At 32.9% G+C, this 22,030-nt stretch overlaps 1 long non-coding RNA gene across 1 annotated transcript; it reads right to left on the bottom strand.

Annotated features, from left to right (window-relative positions):
• Nucleotides 1–300: 300 nt before the first annotated feature.
• On the bottom strand, nucleotides 301–2,990 carry LOC110732053. Its single transcript, XR_002513423.1, has 2 exons — nucleotides 1,068–2,990; nucleotides 301–964 (listed from the first exon to the last, which is right to left on the bottom strand). It is a non-coding gene; the product is annotated as an uncharacterized LOC110732053 (long non-coding RNA).
• Between the last annotated feature and the right edge of the window lie 19,040 nt (nucleotides 2,991–22,030).

The raw sequence follows: 22,030 nt of genomic DNA, 5'->3' as shown, positions 1-22,030 counted from the left end.
CACACAAGCTAATAAAGATCTCAAGAGTCATTCGAAGCATATCATAACATATCATTGGATGACCGTTAAGTAGTTCAAGGACATATTGGTGACCTGTTAACTTTAAAATTCTTTGCAAACGGGGTTTCTTTTTAAGGAACCCATTATTTTGTAAGTTAATATAAATTGTCAATATTTGTTGAAAATATTCCTCATTAGGATCCGATAAAATTTCTTCAATGTCGAAATGCATTTTTTACATATAAATGTTATGAGCAAGCAGAATACTATCAGTATATATAAATTTTATAAGCAAGCATATAGAATAAGATCACCATTATTACTCTTATTAAATCAAACCCAAATACAAAATCCAAAAAAAAAAAAATCATACTTATGACAAGATCTAAATTGAGTTTAAACACTCAAACATGCGTTATTGAAGGGAAAAATAATTTGTACTAATGAGATAATGCTTAAAGGTTGAGCACAAAATCTATCTTCCTATCATTTGGAAATCTAAGAAACATTTTCCTCCACAATGGATCATCATGTAAATGAAGCTCCATCAATTCCCTCAAGTGCATTTAGTGCATCTACACATTCCATGAGCAAATCATGATCCTCATTGGACTGATGCCCACCTTCATCATTTCCATTAATTTTTTCTCGATAAGTTCAAGTTTTTTCTTGGAATTTTCACTCATTGTAACCAAGGCATCCGCCATTGCTACATTAACACTTTCTCTAAGTTTCTTACGATTGACATTAGGCTTGATTTTTTTTTGTTTTTAGGACCCTCTTCACATTGTTTTCTTGAGTCACCCCCTTCTCCATCTGTGTCATCTTCATCCTCAATCTCAAAAGTGCTTTTAGTAGAAGGATGTGAACTAGCACCAGTAGCGGTTGTATCTCCATAAATTGTGCATAATTTATCATAATGCTTACATCCCTTCTTTCTAAAAGTTTTGGCAGACTTATGTTTCTATAACAACCATACATTCACAAAAATAAAATCTTATTAGTTTAAAAATGTCCCTACTTGATCCATAAAATAATAGAATCAAAATAAACTTATTGACAATTACCTCATACAAATTTTTCCATACAGCATCCTCAGCAGAAAGTTGAAAAGTCATAGCATTGTATCCCATTCCAGTTTCTTGTACTAGTTTACTAAATTCCTTCCATCTTTGTCTTAGTTGATTATATTTGTTCTTAAGTTGCTCTTGACTATAATTCTTTTTTGTCTTCTCCTTTAGTTTTGCTTGATAAGCCTCCAAGCTTGCTAGGTTAGAGTGGTTGTTGGTATATTTCCTTTTTTTACCTCCTCCTCTATCAAGCTTATAAGGTAAGATTCAATATTTTCATCCCATACTCCAACTACTCTAGTAGATTCAATCTCAACAACAACTTCATCTTCGCACTCATTATTTTTCAAATTTGACATCTATAAAGTAATTCACTATTAGACATAATAATCATCTAATTCAACTAAACAACCAATGTGCAGCAACTAGAAAAACAAGAGCACAACATATCCATTTGTCTCCCATTACCATTATGTTAAACATACAAACTTCATAAATAATTGATTCTATATAAGCTACCTTGGCATATAACTCTGATAAACTATACCACAAATGAAACTCCTCCACTAAATAAGAAAGGGGTGTAAAATACAACAATCCACACTAGTACTCTAAGAAAAACACACTAAACTTCCATGTTTACAAATTACTGAAGCTCCAAAATTGTAATAGCTTTCTAATACCAATTAACCTAATTTCATAAGCACAAATACATAATACCCTGCCAAAGTGTTAATTCCATAAAAAAAAATGACTCAGCGACCAGTTTATTTTAAGATTTAGAACAGTTATGCTCTAAAGTGCAGGTTTCTGATTTCTAAGCCAAAAAGAAGGAACAAGCAAAAAAGACATGCAGATAGAAGACAGGGTGATAGACTCATAATACTTCCAAGTCAACTAGGCTGAGATTGCCACTACATATTACAGCAAATTGACACATCACGTAAACTTATGTTATTAGTTGTTACATAGCTCACATTCTTATTCAAATTCATACATACTGTCCAAGTATAAAGTAAGTTTCTGGGAGCCAAGACTTGCCACAAGGTATTAAGAGCATAGAGTAGAAAAATGTTTGATAAAAAAAAATGATCTAACATGCTATCCATCCCAGACAACCCAAAACCATAGGTAGACTTCCCAAAATTTTCAAAATTGATTACATTACAAGCATAATTCATACTTCCTACTTCCTGAACAACAAATTCCCAAAATATTAAATATATTGAACACATATTATGAGATAATTAGCTTAGACTTCCTTCCTTGAATTAACTAAAACATACGTAGTATTAACATCATGATAAGGGCAACTAAGAATTAGAATTAGAATCATAGAAAATTCAATCAATACGAGTGTTGATTATAACAATTTTTCAATTAATCAACACTGCACTCGTATTTTTCAGAAAAAAAAAATCCCCAAATATGAAAACCTAAAATAAATTATATACAAATTAGACAAAGAACGATTAAAATTAAGAAAAATAACGAACAAAGATCACCAATTTTGATCAGAGAAATTGAATACAACCAAATTTTTTAAGCAACAAAAGCATCAATAAATTTGTAAATTGAAAAAGAAAAACAGGGGAAAACGTGGTGATTATACAGAAATTAAAAGAAAAGAGAGAGGAGAACGCTCTATACCTGTAATTGCTTGCTCCTTGAATCTTGAGAATTAAGGTTTGAGGAAGAAAGATGAGATACTATGTGAAGGAGATACGGAGTACTACGACGCTTTGATAGGGGGAAAAAAAAACAAAACCTCTAAAACGGCTTTGAGGTGTTTTAGGTTTATCGTTGTAATTTTTACAAAATAGATAAAAAGTTGTTTTTTAAGCTATTTTACCAAACACTGTTTTGTTTTGTTTTGGGGGTAAAAAATAAAAAAACCAAAAACAGCACTGATGCCAAACACACCCTAAAGAATTGAAAGAAAGAGTTAAAAAGTTTAAACTGGATTTGGAACCAAACCCTAAAAAATTATCAACCTTTCACGTCTAGGGCGAAGGCAACTTCGAACTTGGCTAGGTGTGTCTAGATCTTGTGTATGCGGAATTGTGTTTGCAAAAGGGTTGGTTTAGAAAGAGAGAGAGAATAAAAAAAATTCTTGATGAGAGTTGATGAATAAAAACGGAGGTGCAGGAACCCTATTTATAAGAAAATAGTCTGGAAACCAATAGAAAAGATTTAGAATTCGAATCGGAATAAAACTCATCCTGTCGCCAACGACAGAGCTCGTTGCCAGGCGATGAGGTGCATCGCCAGGCGGTGCTAAGAAAGTTTTTTACGAATTTTGTTTTTATCATATCTTTTGATCCAGAAGTCCAAATAAGTAATATAATATGTCTTGGAAAGCTATTGAAATCTACTTTTCAACTCAATTAGAATCAGATTAAAATATTTTATAGATAAAAAAATATGTCTAAAATAGTGGAAGGGTGTCAGTTTTGGATAGAGTTTCGTATTCAAATCCATATCTTTTTCGTTATAGCTCGGAATTAATATTATAATATATCATTGGAAAGATAATTTCAAGATCTATCCAACCATATAAGATTTAGTTAAATATTTTGAGGTACAAAAAATAATATCTGACTGTCTTTGAACATCTTTAAATTTGAATAGAATTAGGATTTTAAAAAAAGGAAAGTTTTATTCAATTTCAAACTCTTTGATTTTATCTTTTCAAAAGGATAATTAAGATCTTTTAGCAACTCATAGAAAATTCTAATAAACCCTAATTAGTTTTGGAATAGTATTAATTCTTTGGACCCTCCACATGATCATTGGGCCGTAGGTAAAATCCGGTTTGAGCCCAATTTAGTATTTTGGCCATAACTTCCTCATTATTCATCGGGATTGGGCTTATAATATATCGTTGGAAAGGTTTTTTTCAAGCCCCATCCAACTATACTATTATTGGACCCATATTATGGACCAAACTAAACTGGAATGCACGTTTTTTAAAAATAGGGTAAGAAAAGAAATATTTTCAAAAACAGAAAGAAGAGATATTTTAATAAAAACATCCTCATCACTAGACTTTTCACATTTTCCGTTTGTTCGATAATCAAATGACGTGAAAGGTATTCATCACTGGGTTTGGTTTTGGGGAGACACATTTGGGTGTCTATTGTAGTGTTATGATAAATGTTTTTTTATTTTGTTTTTTTTTTGTGGTGTTATAATCAAAATTTGGGTTGTTTTGTGGTGTTATTTTCTAAAAAAACCTTTTAATTATTTTCCTCAAATCCATAATTTTTTCCCTTAATTCTTATGTCCCATTTCCTAAATATTTGATCATCTTATTTCCCTACCTTATTTCATCCTTGATTATTGCCTAAGTAAACCTTTATTGCCATATTATTATTCATGAAAACACACTTTCCTTAAATTAATTATTCTTAGTCACCTTAATTTCAAACTTTCCAAATTTCTTAAGCTCTGTTCTCTAAGTAATTTCCTTAATTATTTATACCATAATTCTTCCTACATTCTCCTACCATAGTTCTTGCATGAGATAGCCTATAAATATCCATTGATTCATGGCGAAACGCTCACCCCAAATTCTCTGATTCTCTTCTCCTATTCTTCTTGTTTCCTTGTGACACCACCACCACAAATCACCACCTCCACCACCGGCTACAAGCTGCCACCTCCAGCCACCTTCTGAAAGGCTGCCCTACCTTGCCGCCACCTTCTTCTTCCTCTTTTCCTTGGTTTTCACCTTTTCTTCTTCTCTTCTCTTATTATTATTATTATTATTATTATTATTATTATTATTATTATTATTATTATTATTATTATTATTATTATTATTATTATTATTATTATTATTATTATTATTATTATTATTATTATTATTATTATTATTATTATTATTATTATTATTATTATTATTATTATTATTATTATTATTATTATGGGGGATTTATAAAAATTATTATGAGTAGTTTTAATTAAATTAAATCAAATTTTTATTCAAGTTAATGAAAAATAATTTATAAGGTTCATGTACATATAGTTGGGGGTTTCGAATTTAATTGTTGTGATTATATGTTAACCTTATATTAATTAAGGTTATGTTTAATTGTAGGGTGTGTTTGATCAAAGTTCTTAAATTTCTTTTGTGTGTGATAATCAAGGATCAAAGGTACGTTTAGGTGCCTAGATACCTTTGAAAGTGATTGTTTGAATAGAATGTTTTTATATGATTTTATTGGTAATTGAATTTAATTGAATTAAGTTATAATTTATGAAATAAAAGCATGTTTAACTGGTTTTGATAAACTAAATTGGAGGATTGATTTTAATATCATGATTTGAATGATTAAAATTATTTATCATGTTTTATAAGATTGATTTTGAAAGCATATTGAATTTAAATAAAAAGGAGTTTGTGTTATTTACTGGAATTATTGAATTAAAGAGGTTTATTTAATTATTTATTCAAAAGCTTTACAAGCATGATTATTATATTAATCCCACTATGCAGATTCATTAAAGACTATAGATTTTTTATGACCTAGTTTTTCTTCAAGAATAACCTTGAAATAGTAATACATTAGCTTGGGGGGGTGTACACACATAGAGTGGAAATTGAGTTTTTGAAAAGAATTGCTTTTAATAATCATTATTATTGAACTATTGAGTTATTGGAATTATATTTGAGAATTGGTTATGAATCATGATTTTTGGAATTATTGGATTAATCATTGGAAATAGGTTTTTAAAAGCATGTTTACAAATAAATTGAGTTTATTTATCTTACACTTATCATACTAAGCATATTTTGTTAATCCGTATTTTCTATTTGTTTTGATTTTTAATTTGTACCTTAATTGTAAGCAGTGTTGACTATTTTCAGGCGGAGTCAATAATTGAACATATGAGAGTCTCCAGATGTTCTTCACCTAGATTAGGAATGTTGGTCCTTGTTTATTTATGAGTACTCATGACAATAGTTTCTATTCATAGTTATCAATAGAAAATTTTGTGAAAAACTACCTATTATAGTCCAGAATTTGTGAAAAACTACCTATTAAAAAAATGTTGTAATTGACTACCTAAATTTTGAAAAACAAAGTTTGACCAAAATTTTCCGGCATTGACTTGGCCACGTGACACTTGGTTACCATCACGTAGGAAAATTGTGAGAAAATTTGGTAAAGAAAAGGGTCATTAAGTGTCACATGATGGTCAGGTGACCAAGTCAACGCCGGAGAAATTTGGTCAAACTCCTTCATAATCCTGCGTAAGGTAGTAAATTACAACATTTTTAAAAAAATAGGTAGTCAATTATAACATTTTTTTAATAGGTAGTTTCTCGCAAATTCTGGACTATAATAGGTAGTTTTTCACAAAATTTCCTTATCGATAATAAAGAAAGAGTTTTAATTTCCGCTGCAAAATATTGGTTTTGGTTAGTAATTTAAGTAGCTTTGCATAATCACGTGGCGGTAATACGCCTAACTCTATATCTACCATATAGTTATACGTATTATACTAGTATTTCCGTAGAGGGAGATTTCGAGGTGTTACATACTCACCTGTAATTATTATTTCTCTGTAATATAATTATACAATTTTCCTTCCTCAAAACTTCTTTCTATCTCTACATTTTCTCTCTGATTTTTCGCCAAGCTTCAATGGTGAAATCGTCTTGATTCTACCATTGATGATCGTTTGGGTTCATAACTTTAGTTTCATGACAACCAGAGATGAGAATTAAGCATTAAAAAAAGCAAAATAAAATTCTATAATTATTTAAACAACTACATCACCTTTTAAAGTGACCAACTCCTGAAATCAAATAAAATAGTCCATAATGGAAGTCCACTCCCTTATTAAGTATATTAGAAAGGAAATTTTAACTTTAGCTACCACTCAAACACCCCTAGTTAACTTTTGCTACCCATTTAAAATTTTATTTTATTTTACTACCATTAAAAAGCTAAAAATATATGTACGTTTTGCTATCACTTAATAGAATTGGTTACTGTTTCTATTAGATAGGTAGCAAAAGTGAACTAGGGGTGTTTGAGTGGTACCAAAAGTGAAAATTTCCTTTTTTAAAGTAACATATAGCCGAGGAATAATGATGCCAAATAGTATGTCAAATCGATTGCAGCTTAAAACTGTGTCAAAGATCGTCAAGTGTTGTTATTGTGAATGTACTAAGATGGTCAATTCGTTGATCTTGATTGTCAATCATTAACTAGGACTGTATTTTGTTAATTAAAACTCTAGCTTGGCAAATAACTCAATACAAAACATGCAAAAATTTCATACATTTATTTTTAACAGAACGACCTGTAAAATTATTTGAATACAAACACTATATCATAATTTATCTATTCATAGCTGAGTATATCGTGGAACATTTTCGACCTACAAGAACTATGGGAAATAGCTTCTCTTAGTAAGTAGCAAGGAAACAAAAAGCTACAAAAAATGCATACATGACCATATTATATATTCAATGTTCACTAGAAGTGAAATTTGACCCTTTACAAAAAAAAAAAAAAAAAAACAGTAAAATTAGCAGCACAACATATAAAAAAATTAAAAAAAGTCTGATTAGAGAAAAATCAATAAAATAATATAATCAGAATCTAGAGAAACCCAAAAATAAAAAAAATTTATCCGGAATTCTAAAATTCATGCAAAAAATCATGACAAAATAGTAAAATGATACTAAGTTCATTTAAAATTGAACCTTAAATTCAATGTAGTATGAAAGGTGTTAGGAAATAAGGGAGCGATTGTGTTTGATTAATGCGGAACAACACAATGAAAAATAAGAATGAGAAAAGCAATAAAGAAGATAAACAAATAACTCAAAGATTTACGTGGGTGGGGGAGTCGAGAGCTTCTTCACTATAATGGAAAAAGAACGAGAGAATAATATAAGGAGTCCTAAATCTAATGGCTCAAAAGGTATGATCTAATTGATCAACTAAAGGTCCTTTTATAATATAAGAAAACCCTAATAAACACCATAAATTGTTCCCCAAGTATACTCAAATAGCTGTCACAGAAAATATATAATTTTAGGAATATTCCATAAATTATCCTAGAAGAACCGAATTACCGAGCTATAGTTCGACAGATAGCTATGCCTGGCGTAAGTCCTCATAGGGCCGAGCTATAGCTCGCCCACTCGTCGCAATTTCCAGCTTCGTCAAGTTTTTGTAAAACGGCCATAACTTTCCCATTTCTTATCGAAATTGGGAATATGACCTATCGTTGGAAAGCTCTTGAACCAAAATATCACCTCTAACTTGAATCACCTCAAAATCACTTGTAATTTGAGAGATATATGCATTCAAAGTCATCCCTACTAGATTTCAAGTCACAATTTAACAAATCTCCACCTTGACTTGAAATCGACCAAACAAGGTAACTCCATCTTGAATAAAAAACCAAGAAGTAATGCTCATAATAAAATATAGAACCTCCACATTAAAAAAAATCCAAAATCCTACTCACATTAAGCAATCAACAAACAAATATCTTCCATAACTTGTGAATTGGCGCATCTTCAAACACAAAATTTCGTACACTAAAACATCACATGGCCTAGATTGAGAGTATAATGTCTCGACGTGTAGCATGCTTGTAAAAATTGACCAAACTCTTTTCAAACACTTCTTAATATCAAAACCAAACTAAAAACTCAAGCAATTCTAGAAAATAAAAATTACATAAAGAATTTCTAAATTGCAATTGTACTTAACAAAACATAAAAGTACCAAAATTGAGATAAGAAATAGCATAACTAGATCAAAAATCTAATGCATAACCAAAATTGCTACTTTATTACAAACAAAAAATCAAAAGCAATCTATTATAGACTCCATACCAAAAACCACACGGTTTCTTGTTTCACAAAGAGATCTCAAAGGGGCACTTATCAGGAAGAGATTGTAGAAACCGCAACCCCAAAATTCGTAATCCTAAAGTGCATAGACATAATCATCGTGGTGTTAGCAATATTTACGGATTTTTCCTCATTGAACTTCTCTTCATTCTTCTTCTTTAATTTCTAACAATCTGCTTTGATATGACCCTTCACATGACAATAGTTACAAACTTTTACTTTACCAAAATTGCGACGAAGCTGTCTATGAGAAAACAAAATTTATGGAAGCTGTCTATGACAATCTATACTAATCTATTAAAAGACGTTCCTAAAAACTTCGACGTGCCACGTAGTTTCTATTTTGTTATGCCACGTCATCTTCCCATCATCTCATGATGCCACATCATCACTTAAACAATGCCACATCACCCAAGCAACTAACATTAGTCCATATAAAAAATAAGGATAAGGAGGTTCAAACCCTCAAGCTCTAATAACACATATGACTATTTAACCATCTAAGCCAATATCAACTATGTTATTTGTATGGAAAAAAAATTCATATACCTACAAACCACAAGGTACAATTAAAAAAAATAAAAAAACTGCATTAAAAGAATAATTCAATTTTGGTTTGACAGTGACAATTGCTGTTTTAAAAAGTGTTTTAAAAAACTTACCGAGTGTACGTCTACAACAATAGCAACTCGGGGCAGCGCCCAGGGTCACTCACTAGTAGTTTCTCATAAATTGAATTTTTATTGATATTTGATAGATTTAGAACTACTCCCTCCATCTCTTAATGATAGTCCTTTATGGGCAATTTTCACGAGAATTAAACTTACACTCGGTAAAGAATTAGTAAAAATACATTGGAAAGATAAACTTACATTGAGTCTGCAAAAAAATAGATAGATAAAGTAATAAAAGTACATGGAAAAGCAAAATTTACATGGGATAGTTAAATTTGTACAAATAGTGTTGCAGTTTGGAGGGACTTTTTTTTTGTAAAAAATTAATATTAATGGTACTTAAAGGAGCAAATGGGATTATCATTTTGGGACTTAAAATTGGTCACAAGGGACTATCAATAAGGGACAGAGGGAGTATAAACATGGTGAACCATAACTCTAGGTCTTTTTTTTATTAATTATTTTATTCCTATTTTAATTTAGACTACTTTTCTATCCTAACTCGTGATCAATAGTTTAGTTTATCCATACCTTGAAAGCTAGATTGAATAACCATCTCTCTATGGATTCAACCCTACATTGGCTACATACCTGCTACTATACATTGTTACTTGTTTGGAATTTATTTTTAACAGGTGTACGACAACCTATCAGGGATTGGAGGAAAAATAAGATGAAGGTGGGTGGGTAGAAGGAGGATGAAGAAGATGATGGTGGGTGAGAGGAAGAAAACAATGAGCAGTAGAAGAAACACACGTTAATGGGACTTTGTCAAACACAACTAGCTAAACAATGAATATCTATCTATACTATATAGTTTCTAAATTTGTGTATGTGCCACGTGTATCCTTTCTTACACTAGTACTACGGCACATCATCATTCAACGACCTCTAACATCATGCCACATTTATATATAATTAAGAGATTCGAAGCAAAAACTTCATTGAATTAAAACTACATATATTACCATATTAGCTAGAAATAAATCATGTCTTATTGACTCACATTTATATATAATTATAAATATTAGAATGTAGAATAAAAACTAATAAATCTTAAATAAGTTATTTTTGTTCATGGTCTAATTTACCCACAAAATAAAAGTTAATAAGACTTTTAAAGCGTCTAATATAAAAATAAAATTATTCAAAGTATCACCCGGAGCGAAGCCCGAGTCACACACTAGTATAATTTTAAATGAAGCGCCCACGAAATTTAGGCAACTTAATTATGACGGTGTCATTTATCAACGTTATAAATCTGGACTCTCTCAAATACTTTTGCAATGACCTAATCATTTGTTTGATTAATTCTTATTATTTTTTAATTAGAGTTGGAATTAAAATTAGTGACTGTGTGCATCATATGTTGAATGTAGAGTGTTAAGATCCTATCATAGGATTATCAATTGCTCGATATAATTGACTAATTGATATATATGTTGATGATGTTTTGATTGATTTTTAGCTATAAATATATTGAACCAAAACTCTAGACCTTTTATTTAATTTCTCTATTTATATTATTTTATACTACATTTCTATCCCAATTTTGTAACATGTATAATTTAGTTTCCCCATACTTTGAAAGCTAGATTAAATTGTTTTTTGCTTGTGGATTCAATCCTTCTTATCATCATGTATTCATTGAGTTTTTGCTAGATTTTTTTTTGCCAAGTGTACGACAACCTATCACATATAGATAGTTGTTGAATGATTTATTAAATAGTAAAGGATGTGAGAGAAGAGAATTATTAATAAGAAGTAGGAGTAGAGACTATATATGGAGAGAAATAAAATAAAAAAATAAATGATCAAAGATGCCCAAAAAAGATATTAATGCAATAAAAACATAACATTTGCAAAAGGAAAGCGTTGCAAATATAAAAAAAAATCTAAGCCAATTTCATTTTTTTTATAAAATTAGAGATATACTCCATCTATTGCCGAAATTTCAAACAGTTTTTTTTTTGTTTTTTTTTGTTTTTTTTAAGTGGTTTTAAAGGTTGACTCATTTGTTCTTTTTTTAAGGTTAAGGAGAACAAACTACTGGGCCAAAACCTTTCAAAATTAAACCACCTAAATTAATCATGTTAGAATCCCGAGGAATTAGGGGGGAGGGGTGTGAAGGATAAGGGAATCCATACCTTTACTTAATGTAGCTAGTAGGAGTCAAATCCATAACCTTGATGTCATTAGGAAAAACATCTACCAACTACAACAAGTTGCCAATTACTACTCAATGACTCACTTGTAGTTAGACCTGTAAATCTGGTCAGTTGGGTTCGGGTCGGGTCACAGGTTGAGACGAAAAATGCTCAATTCTAACCCAAAGTTTCGGGTTCGGGTCAACCTAATGAGTTTAAAACAATTTTTTATTTATTTTTTTTTTGCCTTGTTTTTAAAAATTTCTAATTTCTCAATCTTACTTTGCTATTTTTTTTCCCATTTTTTTAAGCAAACATTTTCACCATATTATTTTTAGCCATTACATACTACATAATTTAAACTTCACAAATTCACCAAGCTCATCAATTCCTAACTAATAAAAAATGATAACAAAATAAAAAATAAAACTTTTAATAAAATCTCAAAATTTAGGAAGAGATCAACATAATATATGTGGGGAGTATACATCTCTTGATATATATAATATCAGTAGACCTATCGTTCAGTGGTATGACGGTTATGTAATTATACAGATGCAATTAGTGTAGGTTGATAATTGGTGTAGGAGGTGATTGATGTGGATTTAAACGAGATTATATACTACCTCCGGTCCAAATTAGTTGCAACTATTTCCTTTTTGGGCCGGTCCACATCACTTGCAACTTTTCCATTTTTTTCCTTATTTAGTAAGTTTTTTTTAGGTAAAATTACAATCTTACCCTTACTTATTTTTTTAACCTATGTTATTATAGTACTAACCTAATATAATTACACTACCTAACTCAGCAATTAGATTAATCATTCCCACCAAAAAAACCCCCAACTCTTTAAATTCTACATCATCCCAACCAACTCAATTGAATGCTACAACATTCAATTCATCAGATGAATATGGTTGGTTGAATTTATTCTGGAGATTTCTCCAGATTATATTACCCCCCCCCCCAAAACCCTAGTTCATTTGTTTCTCACTCCTCACTCTTCGCCGTTTTGGATCTCCTCTCTCTTTCTCTAACTCTGTCACTGTTGTTGCGATCTGGGTTTTCTCCTTCCTTCTTCTGTTTTGTTCTTCTACTTCTTGAGTCCCACTATGTCTAGTTCAAAGGACAAAGAACTCGATATTCTTTTCCATGAGACCCTTGAATCAAATGCATCTAAGCACCGATCTGGGCGTGTTACCTATAAGCCGCAGCGAGGAACGAGAAACATAAAACCTGTTCGACGTGCTTCAGTGATTGTGAGGAGGAAGATCCGTGGTGCAAAACTTGCTGAGTCAAGTGATGAGGAAGAGAAGACTCAGGAAGTGATCCCTGTGGCTATGGCCGCTGTTGAACCACCACTTGAGGTGGTTCCAATTGCTGAGGTTCATCCTGTTACTGCTGCTGTAGATGTCGAGGGTGAGGTCTCCGCTGCTGGATCTGCTACTGGGGAGTCAAACCAAGTAGATCTGGAGGTTTTTGAGGTGGCTAAGCCACCTGAGTCCCACGACGCCGATGAAGGGCCTTCTAACAGAGCTAAGAGGATCAAATCTGGTCCACCTGGAGGGTTGTCGAGGGAAGAGGTGATTGAGGTGTACATGCAGATCTACTACCCTCAAATCAACCCTCCTCCTAACTGAATGCTCAGCGTATACTCTATAAACCCTAGTTTCTTTTGGATTTGATTTCGTTTATGTTTGGTTGGTTATGATGGTGATTGTCTTGCTTTTATCTTGGATCATGTTTTCTGTGTGCTACATGTTCTACAAATTATTGTTGTATTTTGTTGTGTATTTTCTGTATTTATAAATTGCTGTTTGGTTACTTGGGTTATGCACTGTATAATATTCCGTGGAATATGTTGGTTGTGAGTTGTTGGTGGCCTGTGTTGGCTCTGCTGTATCTTTAAAGCTGATAAGGTTGGGCTGTGTGTTGTCTTGGTTATGCTCTATCTTGTGTGCCAGTATGGTTTTGCTCTGTGTTGTCTTGTTTCTGCTCTGTCTTGTGTGCTGGTATGGTTGTGCTCTGTTTTGTGTTGGTTGTGGTCTGTGTTGTGTGGTGGTAGGCTTTTGCTCAGTCCTTTGGCTGATGTGCTGCTAAGGTTGTGCTTTGTCTTGTGGCTAATGTGGTGCTATGATTGTCCTAGGGTTGTGCATTAGGTTGCTATTGGTTGTAGTTGTGTTAGTTGGACCATGTGAAATGTTTAATGCTTAACACAACCCTTCTGAGTCCCCTGGTTGATCATATATGCATGTACTAGATGGCCTTCCTTAGCATTTGAGTCCCTAAAATGCATTGAGTCCCCCCAACTGTAAATGCAACATAATCTTATCAACATAATCTCTTGGCAGTGAGTCCCCCTCCATGTGCAACATAATCTCATCAACAAGTGCTCTTTTCTCATCTACATTCATTTCTCTGCTTGCTCTAACATGGTGTTGTGCTTCTTCATTGTTTGCATCATCATCTGCATCATATCCATCATAATTGGCTTCCTGTTCTTCATCTTGTTCATCATCTGAATCATACAACCAAGCATATTCTTCTTCAATTTGTGCATCTTCTATGAATTCATCATCCAATGCTTGTTGATACTGAATGTACTCATCCATAAGTTCATCTATGAACTCTGCCATGAGTCCCTCCAATTTTTATTTTTCAGGGTGGCTTTTTGGTGATGAAGTGGCGGCTGGTTTTTTTTTGTTGGTCTTCAACGGAGCCTATACTTGTAATTAAAGAAGCTGCATCTACTAACACAACTTTAGGAATAAGGAAAATGCTAATCTAGATTTATATGAATGTAATTTCATAGGGCTACTTGTATTTTGAATGAACTAAACATTGTTTTTAATGTAACCTAACTTAACTATCCTACCCCCCAACCCCTCCTTAATTCCCCTAATACTGTTCTTTTGATAAGGGGTTTTGGAAAGGATGCCCTCCTTTTATAAGGGGCATTTTGTTTGAATGAGTATGAAAAATTCGAATTTTGGGGGAAGTTGGAAATTTTTTGAATTAGGGGTGAAAATTTGGGAGGGAAACAAAGTGGGAAACAATTTTCCAACATGTGTGTATGCTGCCAGAATCTCTTGGTGGGAAATTCCCTCTAAAAATCAGAAAGTTTAAGTGGTCCAAAAGAGTCAAATATTGGGACCACAAATATTCCCTCCATATTACTCCCCTAATTACTTACCCTTACTTTTTCTAATCAACCTCTTAAAAGTTTTGCCTCGGCCTCCGCATTGACCCCCAAAAGTTGCAACTAAAATGGACCGGAGGTAGTATATGTGTAATCCCCCATATTTTTAATTAATTATAATTTATTTATATATTATTCTCACAAATATTTTTATGTCAGTTTCATTAAATAAATTATTTCTTATGAAAAGATTTAAGTAAACTAATATGTTTTTTTACTAATTTACAAACAATTTTAACATTATAGCCCAAAACCCAAATATTACTCCTAATCTAATTAGGAAACCCAAAGCCCAAATAAAACCCTTAAAAACCCTTACCCTTCTCCCCCTTCTCACGTTAAAAAAAAAAGAAGAGCAGCTTTCACTTCCTCATCCTTCTCCCTGCTTTCACGAATACCATAAGAAAAAAAAAAACTGCAACCTCTTGCTGCCGCCCCTACCGCCGCGCCACTGCCTGACCGCCACCCCTCTGACCTTCGCGCCGCCCAGCACAACCGACCACTGCAGTTCGCCTTCCTCTTATTTCTCTTCCTTTATTTCTTGTTATTTTGATTAAAGATTCAATTTTTATTTGATTTCAATTATAAAATTATTGTTATTAGGCTTTAATAGTATGTATAAATTACAAAAGATTATAAATTTATGGGTTTTGTATGTCTAAATTACTAAATAAAATTTCAGATTATGTATTTTGTATATTTTAGGGTTTAAAGCATTGATTTTTCATGTTTTAGGGCTTGATAACGTGTTAATCAAACTATCTAATCATACTATGTTTAAATTACATTAAAGTATAATTATTTTAATCATATATAAATTTTCAGATTTATTAAAGTTTCAATTTTTATGAACAATTAGTGTTAATTTCATGTTTTTATGCTTCTAAACCTATAAAATAATTATTGTGAGTATTTTGTGATTGAAAAAGCTTTGAACTTTATATTCTAACTTTAAAAATAATTTTCAGATTTCATACCTTTTATTTTGAAGCCTCTAATTGCATTGAATTGATATATTCTTGGGTTTTTAACACACTAACTTGCTATATAATGACTATTTCAAGTAATTATGCTTATGGGGTTATTTTATATACTTAAAACAAATTTCCTGATTTATTTACCCACTTTAAAGTTGCTGTAATTTGATATAAAACACTATATTTTCATAAATTTAACATATAAACTTGAAGTTGGGATGTTATACTACTAACTATAATTTTTGGGGACAATTTAAAGGCTTTATTTTGATGATTTAAGAGGTTTTAAAGTAGTTTAGTATTGCTGTAATTTTAATTGCTTTGGTATTGATTTATTTCTAATTGTTTGGTTTAGGAGATGACTTTGTAGAAGGCGACTTCTAGTTTTAAAGTGGCCAACCGGATTGTTTACACAAGGTACGTACAAGTTACGAAACCTTGCTTGTAGGAGCATGTTTAAGGACGGATCGAGAACTTAGTATCATGTATAGGATTGACTGGGTTAAATTGTCTGGTTATACATTGAATTTCAAATGATGTGCACTAGTTTATAATGCAAGTATTATTTGTGCTTTAATTATGCAAGGTGCGCTTAAAGGCAAAGGTATGTGATTGGTGTAAAGATAAAATTATTACTCATTCATGATTATGTAAACAGGATGAGTAAAGGAGAAATTCAAGTCTTGTAAGACGAGGTTAAGGTTTTGGGGTGCCTTATGCATTCAAGGTGTTTATACACCGAGGTAGTAATGGAATAATTAATAAATGTTGTTTATTACTAATAAATCAAGAATCTAAATTGAGAATTTGCCATGTTTGATTGAATTGTTTTTGGGATGTTTGTATTGAAATGTGCATGAGTCATCACCAAGTCTAAACTTGTAAATCACGTAAAGTGCAAGATGGATGAGCAATAAAACTCTAGAATGGTGCACATCTGGAGTAATGATAATCAAGGGTTGGGGTACATGGGGTATTAGCCGTGTACTTTTATCGAGGCCGTCTGATCTACGAGTCTCCTATTTCAAATATTATTTTTCTAAAACTAGGAGTTAGGTGAGATCTCATACTAACTACGGTCACGGAGTCGCGCCCGTGGTCGTTGGATGTTTATTGATGTTTCCGAAAGGAGGCATGGGGTTTTTCTTTATTGATGTTCCAAATGGGACATGGGTTAGACAACCTTGTCTATTGCTAAATCCAATGAAATAAATAAATGAGTCAGTTAATATTAATTAGTGAGGTCTTAATAAATTTAATAATCGAGTCATGTATTGAGTCTATATTAAATGATGCTTGTGCTTGATTATTAGTAGCATGTTAGGTATTTTCTTAATTTATTTCGCAGCTTGTATGTACTCAGCTTTGCTAACTGCGTGCTTTTGTGTATATCTTTCTATGGTCATGGCCTTCGCCTTTCAATGACCCTGTGACGATCCAATTTTTACACTTGTAATATTGGGGAGCAGAATAACCACAGGTTCTTACACATGCAGCATTCATCAGGGTTGAGGGATCTTGAGTAGAGAGTGGGTTGTTTGCATTTTATTTCTTTTGCAAGTTTGAATTTATTTTAATTTGATTTTATTTGACACTAATTCTTTTGGGTTTGAATTTATTTGAACACTGAATTAAATCACTTACTACTTTTATTGAGTTTTGAATAAGGGACTTAATGGTTCCAACTTGTAATACTTATTTTGATTTAATTCATTTGTTTTGAGGTTTATTTATAACTGTTTTGGTTTTCCGCTGCTAATTTCTGAGATAGCCTTAACGTTTGAACACGTGGCGGTAGCACACCAGTAATTCTCTTGAAATTGTTCAGGTTATATACAGGTTTCTCATAGGTTTTTAAGAGAGAATTATTGGGGTGTTACAAAGTGGTATCAGAGCTTAGGTTAGATTTAATTACTACTAAAGCCAATTAGCTTAGTATGACTTAAGTGCCTATTCAATGATTTAAATTTTGAATTTTAATGACAAATTTTTTTTTATTCATTTGAAACTAAGTATGTTTTAAACCATTTTATTTAAAACAATCTTAAAGTTTATTTTGTCTACTTGGTGAGTTTTGGGTAGACTTAAGAAGGGAATGCATGCATACATCATACATTTTTTTTTTCTTGCATTTAATTATCACATGAAGTGTTATTTTCCTATTTATTTAACATGTTATAATTATGTTCTAATTGATTTATTTTTATGATGTGCTTGTGTTATGCTTTTTGAATGTTCGTTGCGTTGGGTTAACGTAGAAAAAGGATGAGCGACTCAGTAATCACGTCTGAAAGCGTGAGTAATGATATTAGGAACAACCCCATTGTTGTGCCTGAGGATGAGAATGATACTCGAAGTGACGATACTGTGGAGGGTTTGAAAAGATTATGACGCCAACTAATCCAGATGAGGAAGACTATCATTACTTACATGAGTTTAAAACAGCAAAGAATAAGAAATATAAGATTACAACCTACCAAAGAATGTTCCATGATTATACTCTTATTGAATTTCCAGATGAGGATGAGCTTGAATGGTTACAACCACCACCTGAAGATCCAAATACTGGGAAGAGAGCTACTAGAAATCCGAATCCACTCTACAAGTCAATTATTATTGAAGACTCAGATGACGAAAATGACCTTGATTTTGATGTTAATAATTATAATGAGAAGAGAGATAAGAACAGTAATGTGATACCTTGAGGATTATTTTTGTTAGGGTGGAGTTAGCATGAATAAGGCATTTGCCATTGATAATAGTTATTAGAACCTCATTATAGTCTGGTTTGGATGATTAATTTTAATAAGTAGCTAGTGCTACAGAGTCTTTATTTGGGATTGATACCTTTATATAAGTTATAATAAGAAGTTGATATTTTATTTTTAAGAGCTTCATTTCACTTTTATTTGTGAGCAAGAGCAAGTTTAATTTTTGTAATCATATACTTTTTGGGGAAATTATTTCTTTGTCTATGATCAAACTTAATAAGAGTGTCGCGGGATGGGGAAATTATTTTCTTAACTTCATTTTATCCTGCGTATGAATCGTGCTTTTATTGTGTGGTTTTGCTTGGGACAAGGGGTTGCAATCTCAAGGTACCCTTTTGAACCAATTTATGTGACAAATGTAATATTGTGATTCAATGAATATGTGTGAATAGTATTTGGGTTTCGTTTAAAATGGAGTGCATATTTATTTTATTTCAGGCGTAGAGCTAGAATGGCTGAGAACGCTGCCTTAGCTGATGCTATTCGTTTGTTAGCTGAAAATGTGATCCAAAACCAAGGAGACCAAGTCGACCCCCAAGCTGAAATGTTTAAGAAGCTGGCCCAGGTTAGACCACTAGTTTTTAGGGGAGGTGCTGACCCTACTGTCCTAGAAAATTGGATTCGAGAGTTTGACAAGCTGTTCGTGGCACTCAACTGTCCCGAGGGTATGAAAGTGGACCAGGCCGCTATGTATCTTAAGGACGAAGCTGATATCTGGTGGAGAGACAATGCTGTGACTGTTAGGGCCAAACCTAACTTTGGGTGTGAAGTGTTTAAGACCTCCTTGAGGGACAAGTTTTACCCCCCGTTCCTGAAGAAATAGAAGGCTCAGGAATTTATAAGCCTGGCAATGGGAGACATGTCAATCTCTGAGTACTATAATAAGTTTATGACTCTTTTCTAGGTTTGAACCTGAGGTAGTACCAACTGAAGAGCTGAAGGCTTAGAGGTTTGAGCATGGATTGACTAACGAGTTACAGAAGGACCTAGCCGGAAAAGTTTTCAAAACCCTTGACAAGGTGTATGAGAGAGCTGCCCATCTGTACCATCTGAATACTAGGACTGCTAGTGCGAGTGCTAAAGCTGGGGAGAAAAGGAAGGATTTTGGGAAATCTGAGAACTAGGGTAATTTTAAGAGGTCTAGGAATGGGAACTCGTTTGATAGGGGTAACCAGAATGTTAGCAGTTCTTCCAATGCTAACAATGGAGAAAGAACCTACCACTGTAAGAAGTGTAGAAGGAACCACCCTAGGAGAGATTGTGATGGGAATTTGGTGACCTGCAGGTTCTCTAACAAAAGGGGACACAGGGAGTATGAGTGTTACACCAAACAGAAACAACAGGGAAATGGTGGGAATGGTGGGAACACCCAGCAGAGGCCTAACAATTTCAACAACCAGGGGAATAGGGGAAATGGTCAAAATGGGAAGTTTGGGAATGGTAGCAACAATAACACCAGGTCTGGCAATGGCAACAGCAACAACTCAGGCAACAATAACTCAGGCAACAACAACAATGGGTATCAGGCAAGAAACAACACTCCGACCGCTTGTCTGTGATGAGAAAGGGAGAAGCTGAGAGGTCCTCGGATGTAGTTACTGGTACTTTTTCTATCCAATCTATCTCTGTCAACACTCTATTTGACTCTGGAGCAGCTTATTCTTTCAATTCTACTTCTGTTGTGCGTAAGTTAAACTTAACTGAATCGAGTCATGTTGATGTGTCAGTCAGTCTGCCTACGGGCAAACTTGTTCATCGTAATAAAATATTCAAAGGCTTGCCTTTGAAAATAGGAGAAGCTATCTTTCCATCAGACCTTATTGAGTTTAACCTAGGAGACTTAGATGTAATTATGGGGATGGATTGGCTGAGTTTATACAAGGCTAAGATAGACTGTGAGATGCTGAGGGTACAACTGAGTGATCCTTTGGGTAAGAAAGTGTCCTATAGACGGTTAGGGAAGCATAATGGTTTTGGGATCATTTCTGCTATGAAGGCGACTTCTAGTTTTAAAGTGGCCAACCGGATTGTTTACACAAGGTACGTACAAGTTACGAAACCTTGCTTGTAGGAGCATGTTTAAGGACGGATCGAGAACTTAGTATCATGAATAGGATTGACTGGGTTAAATTGTCTGGTTATACATTGTGAATTTTAAATGATGTGCACTAGTTTATAATGCAAGTATTATTTGTGCTTTAATTATGCAAGGTGCGCTTAAGGCAAAGGTATGTGATTGGTGTAAAGATCAAATTATTACTCATTCATGATTATGTAAACAGGATGAGTAAAGGAGAAATTCAAGTCTTGTAAGACGAGGTTAAGGTTTTGGGGTGCCTTATGCACTCAAGGTGTTTATACACCGAGGTAGTAATGGAATAATTAATAAATGTTGTTTATCACTAATAAATCAAGAATCTAAATTGAGAATTTTCCATGTTTGATTGAATTGTTTTTGGGATGTTTGTATTGAAATGTACATGAGTCATCACCAAGTCTAAACCTGTAAATCACGTAAAGTGCAAGATGGATGAGCAATAAAACTCTGGAATGGTGCACATCTGGAGTAATGACAATCAGGGGTTGGGGTACATGGGGTATTAGCCGTGTACTTTTATCGAGGCAGTCTGATCTACGCTCCTATTTCAAATATTATTTTTCTAAAACTAGGAGTTAGGTGAGATCTCATACTAACTACGGTCACGGAGTCGCGCCCGTGGTCGTTGGATGTTTATTGATGTTTCCGAAAGGAGGCATGGGGTTTTTCTTTATTGATATTCCAAATGGGACATGGGCTGGACAACCTTGTCTATTGCTAAATCCAATGAAATAAATAAATGAGTCAGTTAATATTAATTAGTGAGGTCTTAATAAATTTAATAATCGAGTCATGTATTGAGTCTATATTTAATGATGCTTGTGCTTGATTATTAGTAGCATGTTAGGTATTTTCTTAATTTATTTCCCAGCTTGTATGTACTCAGCTTTGCTGACTGCGTGCTTTTGTGTGTGTGTCTTTCTTTGGTCATGGCCTTCGCCTTTCAATGACCCTGTGACGATCCAATTTTTACACTTATAATATTGGGGAGCAGAATAACCACATGTTCTTACACATGCAGCATTCATCAGGGTTGTGGGATCTTGAGTAGAGAGTTGGTTGTTTGCATTTTATTTCTTCTGCAAGTTTGAATTTATTTTAATTCGATTTTATTTGACACTAATTCTTTTGGGTTTGAATTTATTTGAACACTGAATTTAATCACTTACTACTTTTATTGAGTTTTGAATAAGGGCCTTAATGGTT

Source organism: Chenopodium quinoa, unplaced genomic scaffold (genome assembly GCF_001683475.1).
Source record: "Chenopodium quinoa cultivar QQ74 unplaced genomic scaffold, ASM168347v1, whole genome shotgun sequence".
Classification (NCBI taxonomy): Eukaryota; Viridiplantae; Streptophyta; class Magnoliopsida; order Caryophyllales; family Amaranthaceae; genus Chenopodium; species Chenopodium quinoa.
The sequence above is the reverse complement of the archived record's forward strand: the minus strand, read 5'-3'. Positions and strand labels throughout refer to the sequence as shown.